The sequence below is a fragment of the Scardinius erythrophthalmus genome (assembly GCF_964197995.2).
Source record: "Scardinius erythrophthalmus genome assembly, chromosome: 15".
Taxonomy (NCBI): domain Eukaryota; kingdom Metazoa; phylum Chordata; class Actinopteri; order Cypriniformes; family Leuciscidae; genus Scardinius; species Scardinius erythrophthalmus.
Window position 1 is genome coordinate 23,429,122 of NC_138235.1, and position 17,595 is coordinate 23,446,716.

Here is a 17,595-nt window from a genome sequence, read left to right on the forward strand (position 1 = left end):
GCATTTCACCCCCCCTTTAAAACATCTAGAGATAGAGTAGGCTACACTCGTCCAGCAGTACCGTTGCTCTCACTGATGGTCTGAAAGGTGCCTAATAGTTAGGCTATGCTTTTGTAACTTATTAGTGATAAATAAAAACTCTTTGTGAGTACTGTCAGTTGAAATCCTGCTGGCGTCCATGCTTTCTCCATCCATGCAATAAATGCACAACATTGTTGAATGAGCATGGATTTCTAGCAGATTTACATGAACTTCTCTAGCCTGGTTAAAACCAGACCATTCTCAGTAGTAGCTGAGTTATGGTCTGGCAAAGCTTCATTAATAACTCATTTCCAAAGGGGCGTCACCAACGGACGTCGCTCAAATGTCGTTATTATTCGCAATCCAATATTATTCGCTATCCAATTCGCAATTGGATAGACCTAAAACCAATCAGAGCGATCGTCGTCGTGTAAAGCCCGCCTCAACGTTTCTGATTGGTGCCGCGATTTCGACGGATTAGAAATGGGCTTGAATGAGCTCTTCGCCAGACAAATCTAAATTTGCCGGAAGTTGTCTGGGTTTTCCCAGGCTAGAACTTCTCAGGTAATATCTATGGTTTGACCCATTTCAGAGGTGGCCAAAATCAGAATTTAAAATGGACTAAATAAAGCTCTCTTTATGAACTTGATGTATGTTTTTAACAAGCAAAATAATACAGCATCACGATACACAGTCTTACTTTTAGCTATGTCTTTTAACTATGATAGTATTTCCGAAGGACAAAAATTAATTTTAACTATTGGCTTTACATCATCAAGTCAGCTGTCACTTTACTTTGGCGAAGGGCCCTGGGGAGGTGCGAACCCCTGTACGGTCGCACACTTGGCACAGGTCTTGCAACTGCTCTGAGTCTGGTTCCTCTGAAACTATCTACTCTTGCAGTGGCAGCGTATCTTACATGCTCACAGCAGCGTGTCCACAGAGGATATTGTGTTTAGTATTATACTGTATATGTGAAAATAAATATAAATAAATAGCAAATGAACTGCATATAAAATTGTGTAATGTACCAACTTAGAAGGTTCCTTGCATAATACAACATTAGCTGAGAAATTTCTTTCATATATTAGCAAAATGAAATCAGAACTGAATGTAATGGAATCAGAATCAAGAGCTTGTGAATTTGAATCGAATCCGGAAATCTGTAATGACACTCATCCCAAGGACACATTTATACACGTTTCCTGTTATTGTTAATCTTAGGACATATCTCCAGTTTTCCTGCTTGGCACATTTCCAGAAGGCCAGCGAGATTTTCATTTGAAGTTTGGTCCCTTTGGAAGTCCCTTAATATTTCATACGTTTATTCCAGCCACTAACTAATTACCTCAGTACAGTGTCAAGCCCTACAGTACAGAGCGAGAGATGAAACTGTGCTTTTGAATGACTGAAGGGGGGATGGAGGAACACATCACCGTTAGTTTAGCTGGAGAGCTGTTGTGGCGTGCACAAGATCAGCAGTTTGCTTTTGAAAGACATCACATATGTCGATACTCTCTTGTGTAAACTTTAGTAGTGTAGATTTTTCTCTCTGTTTCATCTTTTAAATGTTATTCCACATAAGCATCTCTACATCATTCAGATTTGTATAGATACTTTAAGAGTCTATAGTTACAAGTGTTCATAAACCTTAAATGATTAAAACATTCAAGGCAATAGTTTGCATGTCTTGTTCTGAGTTTATTTAAATTTCTTTAGTGTTTTAAAGTTCTCATGATGTAAAATCTGCCATAAATGACCACACAAGAAACTGTAAGAAAATTAATCTTGCATAAAAGACAATACATTTCTAAACATGCCAGCAAAATCAACAACAGTAGTGAAAATAAAACTAACAAATGGTCAGTACAACCATATTAATTATGTATGTCCCAGTGCATGCTGGGAAGAGGGTGCATGAGACTGAACTAGAAAGCATTATTTAGATTAGGGATATTTGACCTAACAAAAAATAAATAAATCAGCATTTAATAATTATTATTATTATTATTTAAGTTGATAGTTGTTCGAAGTAAACTGAAAAAAGTCTAGTATTGGTAATGTTTCATGGTTATTTCATGCATTTTTTACTTGATCTATGAATCATTTTTCCAGTGTAGCCTACATGTTTTTTGTTTGTTTTTAATTGTTGCGAAGACACTTGAAGGCAAAGCATTTAAAACAACAAGCATTGCACTGATGCTGAGCTGTTTTCTCTTGGTATCTTCCACCTAAATCATTTCAGGTATCTCTCTCTCTCTCTCTCTCTCTCTCTCTCTCTCTCTCTCTCTCTCTCTCTCTCTCTCTCTCTCTCTCTCTCTCTCTCTCTCTCTCTCTCTCTCTCTCTCTCTCTCTCTCTCTCTCTCTCTCTCTCTCTCTCTCCTTCATCCTTCACTTTTAAACTTCTACTTTGTTCCCTTATCCCCGCTGTCTTCTCTATTTCACTCGCTCGTTCGTGTTCTTGCTCTTTCTCTCTCTTTTTCCCTCTTATTCTCCCAGGAGCCCAACTGACCTAATTCTCCTCCGAAGACATGGCTGCACTCGCATGGGCGCGCACGGCTGTTTCTCACACTTGCATCTTTCATATCCCAGATTCACCTCACCTTGTGAAAAAACAATATTTTTTTTATTTCATCAGCTACAGTAGGTCCATGCAATGTCCTTATTAAACTACCACAGAGCCATTTTTCCATTCACAGCAACTTTAGCAAGGTGTTAGCAGTATAAAACTTTGTTTCTGGTGTGAGCTTACTTCCTCAGTGGACCCATTACTTATGTTTGTTGCCAAGTTCTTCATTAGCTTGAAGACCCTTCTGATAGGGAGGTCTGATTAATGAAGATTAAAGTTCTAATTTGGTGGGTGACTCGCAAACCAAAATGGGTCACAAGTCTGTTAGTTGGTTAGAAAAATAGTTAACCAACTCCCCCATGTATCTGTTGTTATTGATGTCAAACCCATGTATCCAGTCAAACTCAAATTCACTTTTCACTTGGTAGAATCAGTGATCGGCAGCAGTGTAGCTAAATTTCTACATTTCTTAGTATCGTATGTTTTTTAAAGTCACCATGAAATCAAAATTGACAACTCTTATTTTTTACAGAATGTTGCAGTGCTTATTATAGGCTAAATGATTTATCTATGCACATCATTATTTAAAAAAATTCATGTGCCCTCGTAATCTAACCTCCCCTTCCCCTCAAAACGACATCTGTTGTCTTCATGACGTGCGCCTCGGCGGAGGGTGGGGCTATATATCCTCCACAACTGACTGCAAACTGGCATTCAGATCTGACACCATTTAGTTAGCAACGCCCAACTTCCTACGATCCGATCAATTCCCGAAGGAATCAAATCCCTTCTTACATTTTTCTCATTCCAAGGCTGCGTTTAACTCCACTTTTAGACATACACTCACAAACTTCTTTAAGCACTTCTCCTTGGGGGAATCCCTGCCGCTATTTTGAAATGTGTTCAACTTCGTCAAGTAGGAAAGGGAAGTTTATTTAGACAGACCCTTGACCCCTCGCATAAAGAGAGGCCTATTGAATGGCTCGTAAAACAAACTCACAAGGAAAAAAAACCTGTAAATAATAAATCAGCTCCATATCAGATTCCAATTGATCAAGGGCTTAGGACGTTCCATTTAAACAGATTGCATGGGTTCCGCCAGTAGTGTGGGCACTCGTGCAACATAAGCGATGACGTACATCCAAGTGAACGAGACAGAAGGAAGTTAGTGAGACCCGAAGCCATTTCACGTGGATATACCGGTTATAAACTGTCTATGGGATATACATAACAATAAGGAAGAAAAGATTATCGTAACTTCCATTTCATGCTGACTTGAAATCATGGAGCTTTTCAGTAGCTAAGCTATTTTATTTCATAAGTATCATGGGGGTGTTATTAAACTCTAAGGCAGGGGTGTCAAACTCAGTTCCTGGAGGGCCACAACCCTGCAGAGTTTAGCTTCAACCCTAATTTAACACACCTGATCCAGCTAATCAGTTTTTGGAGCTGGTTGGAGCTAAACTCTGCAGGACATTGGCCCTCCAGGAACTGAGTTTGACACCCCTGCTCTAAGTCATGTTTTTCTTAGAAATATTTCAGCAATAAAGTGTTCTCTTTATGGTTGTTCAGAATTAGAACAAGCGATGTCCGATTCGGGAATGGATGACTCTTTTGAATCTGTTCTATTTAATGAATCGGTCGATCCTTTTGAATCATTGAAGTTATCCACTCACTCAACTGAATCAGTTTGGCGGTTCCTCCAACTGCACAGAGATCGCCTCTCGCAGCCTCTTTTAATCTCTCAAAAATCAGTAATGCACTTTTTACTTCTCTTTTAGAGATTTTATGTTCATTTTATTGTTTGTACATATATAGTAGTTTGTAGCTTAGCCAGCAAAACTTTTTGAGTAGCTTTCCCAACACTGTGTTTGTGTGTGGTTTTGGATCTATATGATCTTGAATCTATTATCCATATAGCATGTTCAGAAGTCTCACTTCTATAGCAAGCAAGCCTGAGGCTCATACAGCTATACAGCTGCTGGTTTAGATCATTCTAACTATATGGCATCATTATGGCTGACATATAATGAATGAGGCATTTACAGTATTTGACCTGTATTGGTCGTATTTCTACAATTCTGTTTGTGCATCATATAATTTAGCATTTTTGTGATTGTTACAAACGATGAATGACATAACAATTTTTTAATTGGCTGTGTGCATAACAGATGCTCTCCTATTCTGTTGCCAAATTTGACTTGTATAATAACATTCAACACAATGCCTTTGTTCAATGCTGTTTAAAATCCGAAAAAAATCCAAGGTTGTGTCTTTTATTCGCTCTTTCTTTTTATGTGTGTTCTTTCCACATTTGAAAACAGAGGCTCGAAAAGGGGGAGCTGGGTAAATGAACAATAGTATAAAGGATCAAAGCTTCATTAGAATAGAGAGATATAGCGTGGAGACAAACTGTTTAGAGGACAATCGCCAATTGGGGTTTGAGGCGAAAAGAATATACCACAGCTTCTGTAATGGTTAATTTTACATGAAAATAATAAAGTAGTGCAGAGTGGAGTATACTAGCTGAGGCATTTTTCAAACAGAACCTTGAACAGTCTGCAGTGTTAGTTTAGCATCACAGCTGGTGAAAGAAAGTGCCAGAAGGATGTGTGTGTGTGTGTGTGTGAGAGAGAGAGAGAGAGAGAGAGAGAGAGAGAGTGGCAATGCATGTGAATGTCTAGGTGAGCTGAGTGTTGTGATTTTACTTGCACATATGCAATTATTGATCAGTCAACCTCAACATTATATACCAGAGAAGGTTTTTATAAATCTCAGATACAAATCGATAATTATTACACCATAAAGTCTTCCTATTCACCACTAAATTTATCAGCTGACAGGCCCATTTAATGACCATAGTAAACCAAGAGAATCTGAACCAAAAAATACTGACACATTAGAAAGCAGAGCGATTTATGTCATATTATTAAGCTTCAACAAAACTTTAAAGTATTTATTTTATAATTTTGAATGTGATAGTTATATGAATCACGTACAATTAATTATATAAAAAATAACCAGATGAAAAAAAAAAAATCATGCTCCCTGACCTGTAAGCAAATGTAGCATTTTTCTTCCATCTGAAGTAGCACCTTACTGTTTTTGTCGGTCTTCAAGCTGTTCCTTGCTGTAGGGTTGCACATGCGGCCTTGCATAATATTAGAAACGAGTAGGTGAGGTTTATTTTTAAAGGAATGATCTGGGTTCAGATTTATCGACAGCATTTGTGGCACTCGGTCGATTACAACAGACAATTTTTACTCATCCCTCAGCTTGTAAAACGGCTCTAAATTATTTTCTGTGGTAATTGACAGTATGTCACCAATGTTTCTGAAAAAGCTTGATTTGTACTGAACCAGAAACTTTCATTTTAACAAGGTGCCTGATCGCATCAGTCTAAGTCTAACCTTTAGAGTTTGACACATTTCAGTGCGGTTTGTTTTGTGAACCTGTTGCAGTTAATGGTAAAGGCTGTTATTGACTATAACAACTATATTAGACCTGACAGCAAACCCACAACCCGTAAGGATTGTTACTCATGTCACATTTGAAAAGGGCATTTACATAGATGTAAGACAGAGAAGCAAAAAATGGCCCATTAAAATTAATATTTTGGGTAAAGAGTTTAAGCGCTTATCCTTTACTCACTGTATATCCGTCACTGCAGTTACAATCAGCGTTATGTATTATTAATATACTGTTGTTGTAGTATTTATTAATATTTTGAATTAGCTTTTATTTTTTATTTTTTCATTTTTGTTTAAGTTTTAGTAATTCTGTTGTGTGATTTTATCATTTTTGTAAAAAAAAATTCTCAAATGTTTCTATATACAGTTAGTTGCAGAGGCCACATTTCACATTTTTGTTTATATTTAATTTTACATTTACGATTACCATCTAATATTTAGATTGTATTTTATTTCAGCTCTATTTCAGTTACTGAAAATGATTTTTAATAGTTTTAGTTTGCACCATGGAAGATTTGTTTGAGTAAAATGTTACAAAATGCCCATACTGACGATTATATAAAGAATTAAGAATAAAATGTTGAAAACAACTACCATGAAAGTATCTTGCAATAGAGTTGGCGATAAAGAGACCACAGTTTCGTATTCGGGCGATACCATTTAGTCTGGTGCTGTGATAGACTTCCCAAAGTGCATTATTGTAAACATGTTTTTTTTTTTTTTTTAACTGAGGGACAAAATAAAATGTCAAACTACTATGTTTTTGGTTCTGAAAACCTTAACATTATAAGTGAACATAAGGGGAAAACATACAATGATTGTGTGTGTGTGTGTGTGTGTGTGTGTGTGTGTGTGTGTGTGTGTAAGCATGTTGTGTGTATATTCAGCTGAGGAAGACCAAAACACTGAGCAACCCAAAGGTTTGTTCATAATGCTGGATTAAAGTCTGAGTTAGTCGGTAAGCAAGAGTATCTTTGCTCATTACGGCAATAAACGTGAGTTACTGCATTTCCTTTCAGCGATAATCCACTCAATGCTAATGCATAATTCATAAAAAATAGCAAGCGAACACGTATTAACCCTCTCAAGTCTCTATCACAACCTGTTTTTGTTCCTTATTCCAAAAGTAAATCTGCTAATCAATCATCAAACAAGAACGAGCAATTACGTTTTATTACTCCTCTATCCTTCCTGTTTTTGTATCTCAGTTTTAGCTGTTCCTCACTCGCCAAATTGATTTTTGCTTCAGTCAATTGCTGCTTTTATCCGTAGGTGTCCATTGACCAGAGGTGACATACACCAGCTCCTGTTTTAGCTCCACTCTCTTCCCTCTGGGAGATAGACAGTATCTATAGCTGAAGAACGGCCTGTAGGGAGAGAGAGAAAGGTAATGATGCGGATGTCTTGTATGTGGCCCTGGCTGTGCGAGACCCCAGGGACCTCATTTAGATTATGCTAGGACACAGGCATCTGTGTTAAAAAAGCAGCAGAATTGCTGAAAGAAGGGTCTCATGAAGGGCCCTTTTACCACAGCTGCCAGCATGCTTTAAAAACTCGTTATACAGAAAACCGGAGCAATAGTCACATCTCCTGCTGTACCAGGCCGGCAAGAAGCCTAGCTTCTTCTAGCTTTGAATGGCTTTGGTTATGTTTGATTTCCGCTAATGGCTTTAATGTAGCTTAAAAAATATATTTTTTGTCGCAAAGAACCAGGACCCATTCACAGCTCTGTGTTTCTGCCGCAAAGCAAATGGCACGGGCATCATTTCATCGAAATCCATTTACAAGGCTTCATTTGCATTTGTTTTGGAGCTTGGTTTTAAAATATGTCCATAATTCTGACAAAAAATAAATAAATACACCCGCTGTTCCTCCCTCAGACTGATGTTGTAAATTTACATCGGCGCACTGAGCAAAGTTTGCTTATTAAAAAGGCGGGTGTAAATAATTTTCTGCTCTGTTGTTGCTCGCAGACAGTTCGGTGATGAGGGAACTATGAACGATGTGGAGATCGCTGATTGTAATTGGGAGAAGAGTTCGCTCATGCAGCGAGCAGGCAAACGGCTTAAAACGTAAATGCAACATTTGCATTGGCTTCTCAGACCCAGAGTGTACAGCGAGCAGCAGGAGTGCCTCATTATGTAGTGGCAAAACCACAATGAAATCAATTTGTGTCATCATTGGTAATGATTCCACTTAATATTAAAGACAATAGGAGCAGATTGAAGTCTCAGACAGAAAGATGAATGAATGCTTTGATGGCTTCTGTCTTTCTAATGAATAAAATCGGTCCTCCCACAGTCTTGTTGTACCTGTGGTCTTTTAACACAATGAGTTCCTCTCCTCTGCCTACACAAGTCTCAAAATACCATTATGGATACTTTAACATTCCTTATGAATCATTGAACCGATTTTTAGAGTTTTCATGTTATTTTTCATTCCCTTCCCAATGGAGTAAGATGAACACATCAGTGGCATGTAGTGAATTTTGTTCTATGCTATCAACAAGAAAACAATATTATAACAATAATTTTTGTATTACATAGTATTTATTAAAATAGTATGTTCCTGTAGCTTAAATAGTAAGACATTATAACAATGCCAAGGTCATGGATTTGATTCCCAGGGAAAATATGATCTAGTAAAATGTATATCTTGAATGCAAGTGCCTTAAACCCGGGCGCTGTAACAAGGAGGCTAAAGACTGCAGCCGCTAGCGTCAGTCGCTAGCGCACCTCTTGAGGCACATAATTTTTTTCCCCAAGCCCATTCAGCGGAAATCCCGCACTGCTGCCGATTCTAAAGATTTCATTGGTCATGTCAATCACTGTACTGATTGCCTACACCAAACACTGGTCCCTAAACATACCCGTCACTGTAACCTTAACCAATGAAATTAGCTGCAGGGCGGGATTTCCACTGAACTGGTTTGGGGGGAAACATCACGCTCTTGAGGACAGGGGAGTGAGGTTTACCTGCACAGCTCTTACTAGCTGGTCTCTGTTACACCCACCCCCCTAAACCTAACTCCCATCCGGGTCACGGCACCAATGTAGCCCCTCAGGTCCTACTCGCCCTGCTCTGTGCGGGCCTCAAACCCGGGTGTCCGGTGTGGGAGGGGGGCACGCTAACAAGGAGGCTAAAGACCGTAGCCTCTAGTGACCCTCTTGAGGCTTGGGGAGTAAGGTTTACCTTCACATCTCTTCCTAGCTGGCCTCCGTTACACTCACCCCCCTAAACCTCACTCCCATCCGGGTCTCGGCACCAATGTAACCCCTCAGGTCCTACTCTTCCTGCTCTGTGCGGGCCTCAAAACCGGGTCTTCAGTGTGGGAGGCGGACACTGTAACAAGGAGGCTAAAGACTGCCGCCGCTAGTGTCAGGCGCCTCTTGAGATCAAGGGAGTGAGGTTTACCTGCACAGCTCTTACTAGCTGGCCTCCGATACATATACAATGAAAATTAGTGTAGACCCGTGTTTGTTGTTTTACACCATTGTCTTTCATTGTATAGACAGTTGAAACATTTCTCAAATTATCTTCTTTTTTTTTTTTTTTTTTACAGACGACAGGTTTGGAACGACATGAGAGTGAGTAAATTATGGCAACATTTTCATTTTTGGATGAACTACCCCTGTTTTTGACAGTGTAATAAGCTAATCGCAGTGATGTGGAGGCACTGCCTCCTTTCATGTGACTTTTCACCATGCTTTAGGACATTTAGTCTTCTCCTTCATCTTGTGCTGTTGATTATTTTCTCATCCAAATCTTATCCCCGGTAAACATTTGTGTATGTCACAAGTGGTCTATTCTCTCCCAGTTCTTTTCAAACTCTCCTTCCTGTTTATGCTCCTTGTGTCTTCACCTATGTGCACTTAAGCTCAGGGATCAGGCAATCATTCTAGTCATGTACATCATGCATGACCTACAGAAACAGGCAAATCAACATCCATGTCTTCAGCATCAGTCCTGGTCAATTCGTAGCATTCCACCTGAAGGGTAACAGATTGATTTAATCCAGGCCTTCACACTGCCCTTCCTGTATGGAAGCTGTCCTTTTGCATCAGCTCCAGATTTCTGAGCCTCCCTCCTGAGGAGCAGACAGTTTGGATGAGCATCTTGTGTTTGAATGAGAGCCTTTCCCTCCTCCCTCCTCTTATCTGTGGAGCATCCAGCTGCTCCAAGCAGCAGCCCAGCTGGACTCACTCAGTCTGGGTGGGGTTAACACTGCCCCGTTTACATTCATGCCAAAGTCAATTCCAAGAATTCAGCACTGAAGTCGGACATGTTATTGATTTTGGAGTCAGTCCAAACCATGGATGGGTAACGAATCCAAGGCTGTGTTTACACTTGGTATTAAAGTCTGTCTCGGGTGATCCGTTCACAGGTGGTCCGAGTCAGACCAAAAGAGGTCAGTGTGTTTCTGCATGTTGATATAGCAGAAAAAAGTCTAAAAAGTAAAAGTAGATTGACTGTAATAATTCAAAAATGTAATCTCATCACAAATGTGATGTTTTTTAAGTGTAAATTGGTTGACTAAATGAACTTGGGACATGAGTGTCAGTACATTATGATATATTTTATATAGTCTTGTGTATGTTTTAGCAGGCAAACAAATTACATTTTGAAGAATGCTCTGGTCACTCTTTTTCAGACAATTAAAATGAGTAAGGAAATGGAGCTTTCAAGCTTTAAAAGGACAAAAATATGATAAAAAGTGGTCTGTCTGTATATGGCTCATGAACTATATTCCTAATCAAAAGTCAAATGAAAGCTTTGTAAGACAATTAATATTCAGTAATATCAACGCTTTAATATCGTCAACTGCACTGACTGATCAGATGAGGAAAAAACATTAACTAATTAATGAATCTGCAGAGCTGCCTTACAACTACATTTTATTTGTTTCATAATTAATGGATTTGGCGACATTTACAATGTTATTTTCATCTGTTTTGTTTGAAGCTCTATATAAATAAATGTGACTTGACTTGTGTGAGGAACAGGCTGAAATGTAAGTCTTTACCATCAAATATTCACCCTAGTTCTCCTTGGCATGTTTATGAGAGAAGTAGCAATGTCCAATTTGTGAACTAATCATTTTTATGAGTCAGTGAATCATTTGATTCAGTTCACAAAAAGGCATAAAGGTCGGTGCCAATGGCCTCGTGGTCAGTGCGCTGACAAGTAGCGCCTTTGCGCTTGGGCGGCCCGAGTTCGATTCCCGGCTTGTGGACCTTTCCCGATCTCATCCCGCACCTCGTTTCCTGTCATCTCTCTACTGTCCTGTCACAATAAAAGGAAAAAATCACCAAAAAAACAATATACAAAAAAAAAGGCATAAAGGATGGGTAAACGAATTTGCATTTTTGAGTTGACCACTTGTAATCGAATCGGATGTCGGACGTCGGCATGAAATGGAAATTCACTGTATCTATTTTCTTAATGTATGTTATTGATCTTATTATGAATGATTCATCCATGCATGTTTCTTTTTTTCTTTTTTTTACCTTACAATTTTTATTGTAAGTCATATTTGTCTGACTTCTCCAATCATTTACTTCACTTAAACCCCGCCCCTGTCTTACAATAGACAACAAGCTTGCATTCAGATCTGCCTCCATCCACTCAACAACTGAAGAATTGAACCAAGTCACCTCCATACCTTTTTTCCCCCTTTTCGATAATTTGCTCGGTTTTACGTCTCAACACGGAAGTAAATATCTGACGCTATACTTTCATTACATCACAACTTTAATACTAAGTGTAAATGGGGTCCTGTTTATATTTCTCTTTAAAGGAAACTTCCAAAACTCTGTGATAAAATTGTTGATTTCACATGAAATGTAATTGTAACAATTAAAGAAGCCGAACAGAATATTTGCTTTACTAATTCAGATGAGTCTTTTCACAATTTTTTTTTTAACTACATCTGAGGCTTCATCCGAGGCTGAGTAGCGCTTAGTAGTGCCAAAATTCTGTTTCAGAACACCAAATGCATAATAAACCCAGCAGGATGATAATGATTATGGTGTTTGTCTGTGAGAGGTGGATGTGAAAGCGGGACTGCATGCTATAATTTAGCACCAGATTAAGCAAGGGGAAGAAGGGAGGACATCAAACTTCTACGCTCCATGCTGTGACTTTTGAACTTGTTGCTGTGCTGGATTGTGAGGAGGTGTGTGTGTGTGTGAGTTTGGGTTCAGATGTGTTTGGGGAACAGCACAGCTCCTCTCATCCATCCTGTGGGATTGGCTTTGGTGTTTAATGTGTGTGCCTCTGGAGATGAAGATTCATTGCTTTAATAAGAGCAGTACAGACAGGAGAGAGAAGAGCGTACCATTACAGAGAAGTGTCTTGGGGAAGGCTGATGGTGAGGGTCTTGTGGTCTTTAATGATGGAGGGAGAAATCTGTTGCAAGCTAGTCTTTGTAGAAGGCACCCCTCAAACCCTTTGTTGTTTCCTCGTCTTTTGTCTTGTATCTTTCTTGAACTCGGTCTCCAGGCTAGGGGAATGATCGAATGCTAATTTTGGATTGTATGTAAGGGGTGGGCGTGTGCAAAAAATAGCCATTATGAATATGCATGGACCCTCAATTAAAACACAATACATTTTTGCCAGAACTGATCTGAGAAATCACAAGCTCTGAGACAGTAATCCTTCATCCCACCGCATCCCATAATGGTCATCTCTACAAGATCGCCTTTTTTCACACCGGAGAGAGGATGTGCGATTCCGTACGTGTGCGCGAGTTCTGTAACCAGAGGTGTAAAAAGTACTAAAAAATGTTACTCAAGTGAAAGTACAAGTACTGAGGGAAAATATTACTCAATTAAAAGTAAAAGTATCTGGCCAGAATCGTACTCGAGTAAAAGTAAAAAAGTACCACATAAAAATTGTACTTGAGTATTAAAGAAGTAAAAGTAATAGCAAGAATGAAAACTAGAGATTCTTGTTTAAGCTTTTAATCTCTAAAATCATGAAGTAAATGAACCACATACAAGGTTTTATCCTGCTTTAGAACTGTTTGTATTTAATTGTATTTATTTATCAAACTATAAGACTACTATCTAATGCCAGTATGCAACATTATTTAAACAATCAACTAAACATGCTTTTACCACTAAAAGAAAAGAATTCGCTAAGGTACAGCCACTGGTGCTCTTGATCCTGTGGCTGATTTTGGACCATAAACAATGGACAAATGGAGTCTTCAAACGCCTCAGATGTAAAGTTATTCGCTTTCAAAGTGACGCCAAAATGTAGGGGTGTAACGATACACGTATTCGTAGAACGGTTCGGTTCGTTGGACCATTTTTCCTGCCGACCAAAATTTTGTTATTTCAAATGTAGGCGTGTTGCACGTGGCAAGCGCACTCATAATGTAAGAGACGCCGGCACGACCACAACATTTCCCAACATCAAATGGCAAACGTAATGCAAGAGGAACGAAACTGCTCGTTATTGTGTGGTTGAAGGGCCGTTTATCAGTTTGAACCAAAGCAGCGCGAGCCGATCTTGATCAAGCGACACTGTTATTACACAGCGCTAATAAGATATCCAGTAAAGAAAGCATTTGAATTCGCCACAGAAGTAATAACATCGCTGCAAGATCTAGTGAGAAACATTCACATTTCTCCGTTATTAAAACCAGGAAGAAACCAGGAAGCCAGGAAACCAGGAAGAAACATTGTGCCATGAATGAACTATCCAGTGTCCACAGATCAACAGTTTGACAGGAATAGTAGGCTATAATGCCTTCAATGCCATTGAATGCCAATCAATGCCATTACGTCGGTTTTATTTTGACATTATGAATACAATTGCTGCCCTCAAATGTTAATCTGAACTAAAATAAACCTTTGTTTATAACTACTACAATATTAAATTTCATTTTTCCAAGGAGCTGTTTTGTTTTATATGCTCCTAAGAGGAGTGAATTATAGCTCTAGAATTGCTCAAAGTAAAAAAAAATCATACTTTATGATGTTAGTTTTAATAAAAAAAAAAAAAATGTAATCAAGGAAATTTCTCTGGCATTTCTTTCTTTTTGCTGTATCGAACCGTACCGAACCAAACCGAACCGTGAATTTTGTGAACCGTTACACTCCTACCAAAATGAATGGAAGTCAATGGAATGCTAACAGCAGGTGATGGCTTGTTAGCCAATGGCGGCCCCCGGGGGTGGTATGCTCTTCGGCTGCTGGATTGTCCCCCTGAGAATGACTGTTATAATTTCTCTAATTTCTAGGTCAAGGTGCTGTGCATTGTGGTAATAGATGCGACATGACGTCACTTCCAAAGGACCAATGAACATGTCTGACCAATTTGGTGAAATGTGAAAACAAATCTCATTAAATTAGACTAGACACTTAACTTAATTAAACTAGGCATCAGTGCAATTCAATTGGTTTGGTAATAGCAAGGAAAAATAGAATGAAGTGATCTCCAAAAAAGAAGTACTTTTTGACTGTAAATAAAATTGTAAGGAGTAAAAAGTACTTTTTTTTCTTAAAAAATGTAATTAAGTAAAAGTAAAAGTACCGATTTTTAATTGTACTCAAGTAAAGTAAAAATCCCCCAAAATAATACTTAAGTACAGTAATCAAGTAAAATTACTCAAGTATTTTACACCTCTGTCTGTAACACAGGACACGTATTGAGTGTAACTAATGAGCGAGGACTGTCAAACGTCCATCCTTCCAGTGCAAGGTTCCCATCAAAACATGCGCATCACTACCCTAATGTAAGCATGTCACCTTCTGTATTTGCATCCAGCTCCGGAGGGAATCCAAGCTTGTTGTGAATATATTTTGTCACCGCGTTCATACCATACAGAAAGAGTGTTAGAAAGTGCCTGTAGGAGGGAAGTAACAACTCTGGCTCATAACTTCCTGCACTACATTGGCCTACAGTCATCCAACAATGACAAGTCATATTTATTCATATTAGCTATTTATTATCATAAAATTATGTTATAAATAAATATTTGTTTGTTATAAAATTATCCAAATATGTTTTAAATACAATACTTTATTAACACACACACACACACACATACATATATATATATAGTACACTCACTGGCCACTTTATTAGGTACACCTTGCTAGTACCGGGTTGGACCCCCTTTGTTTTCCGAACTGCCTTCTTCGTGGCATAGATTCAACAAAGTGCTGGAAACATTCCTTAGAGATTTTGGTTCATATTGACATATTAACATCAGTTGCTTTAGATTTGTCAGCTGCACATACATCTCCATTTCCAGCACATCTCAGAGGCGCTCTATTATATTGGGATCTGTGACTGTGGAGGCCATTTGAGTGTAGCGACTCATTGACATGTTCAAGAAACCAGTTTGAGATGATTTGAGCTTTGTGACATGGCGTGTTATCCTGCTGGAAATAGCCATCATTTACAAACCATTGATACAAGTAGGCAGGATGGATCCATGCTTTCATGTTGTTTAGGCAAAATTCTGACCCAGCCACCTTAATGCCGCAGCAGAAATTGAGACTCATCAGACCAGGCAAGGTTTTTCCAGTCTTCTATTTGTCCAGGTTTGCTGCAGCCCTTTATATTTCAGAAGCAACGCACTACCCTTTGTGCCACAGCTCTGAAATGAGTGTTGCATTTTTAAGATGACATGTCAAGTTAAAAATAGTTTAACTTTTTAAAACATGTCTGTGTTCTGTTTCACTGTGCTGCGCCTCATCTAGTTAAATTTGAATGCAAGAAGACATCTTATGTAAAAACCCCTAAGAAACATGTCTGATTGGGGTCAAGTGATCCTGAAACCAGCTGATTCAGGAAACTAGTCAATTTTAAAAATCCCTACTTTTCATTTGCCTTTCCAAAGAAATTTGTCCATAGCAGTTCCTTATATTTTATATTATACTTTTTTTTTTTTTTACTGTTGCAACATGCACATGAAATATTGTCGCAACATTATGTTCTCATCTTGACTACATCTTAATTTAGACACAAGCCCCATGACTATCTGGCGCTCTTGTAACATGTTTTTAGTGTTTCATATTTTATTTATTGAAATGCATAAATGTTCCAACAGGCCTGTCACATACAAATCATTGTGGCACAATTTTATTTGAATTAAATGTTATGGAGTTGTTTGCGTGGTACCAGAAGGCAGGTAACAGAAATAGCTATGCAAATATAACAAACATGATATCTCAGAAGTATGCGTAACAATGCCATGTTGACTTTGCTGTGGGATGAACAGCTGTCTAGCAAAAACTAGGAAGCGCCTCAATGATTTTAATGTCTTCACTTCCTTTTCTTAGCAGACAAAAACTCATGATTTAGATATTAAAAAAGACATCACAGTATTCCAGTTTGTCACTTCATATCAGATTCTCAGCATAAATTCAGCAAAGTCCTTCACAATGTTCCAGTTATGTAATATTTCACTTGTTCCCGATCTCTCCTACTGTATCCCGACCGCTCCCGTGCATGGATCCATGTGAGGGATTAGGGATTAGGGGCAGGAGCTGGAGCTGGAGCTGGATTACACAGCTGACAGTCCAGTTCTCTCTCTTCTGATAAAGATGCTGTCACTCTCATCACGCTCTTCCACACTGATACCATCAGTCTTAAAGATCTACTGTTTCCCTGCACTGAGAAACATGTCCGCCCAACCATCTGTTGAATTATTTTCACTTGAGCTCTATATTTCTGGTTTTGTAATTGTGTGATACATCAGAAACACCTTTTCACAAATGAGATTTTTTTGAAACGCAATAAATATACAAATCGTGTTGTTTGGAGTGATAACAATTATCTATTATCAACCAAAAACATGATGTCCTTGTTACTGCATGATTTTCTCCCTATTAAAAGTGTGTGCGTGTGTGTGTGCGTGTGCATGTGTGTGTGGTCGGTCCTGGTAAACCCTACGTTATGACCCACACAAAGATGGCAATATCCGAAATCCTTGTCCTTGTGGAGACATTTTTGGTCCCCATGTGGAAAACTATAAATCATAAAAAGTGTTTTGTTTTGTCTGTCAAATAGGTTACATAAAATTATAATGAGAACATTGTAATTGTGTGCTTGGGACATGGCTTTCAATTGTGAGACTTTTGTTTTTGTAATCAGGCTCTCAAAAAAATTGGATTTAGATTTATTTGCCAATATATCGGTTATCGGCTTTTAAATATGAATAATTATCGGTTAACGGTATCGGCCAAAATTTTCATATCGGTGCATCCCTAATAAAAACCATTAAGTCTATGGAATGTCCCCAACGTGTGTGTGTGTGTGTGTGTGTGTGTGTGTGTGTGTGTGTGTGTGTGTGTGTGCTTTTTTAATAGTGAGAACAGTTCATTGTTAACCACAAATAGATATATGGTGATAACTAACTATATTATTAACTAACTAACATTTGGTCCACTGAGTCACTGAGTAACAGCTTAATTTTGGCAAATTCTGCAATCCTCTGACTTATAACCCTGTCATCCATTGTTTGTTTGTTTATTTATTGATTGATTTATTCACTTGTATGTTTATTATAAAATATCT

At 38.4% G+C, this 17,595-nt stretch overlaps 1 protein-coding gene across 1 annotated transcript in view; it reads left to right on the forward strand.

Annotated features, from left to right (window-relative positions):
- Positions 1-17,595, forward strand: part of camkvl (CaM kinase-like vesicle-associated, like) — a 47,045-nt gene that overhangs the window by 19,319 nt on the left and 10,131 nt on the right. The gene's annotated exons all lie outside the window — the stretch shown is intronic.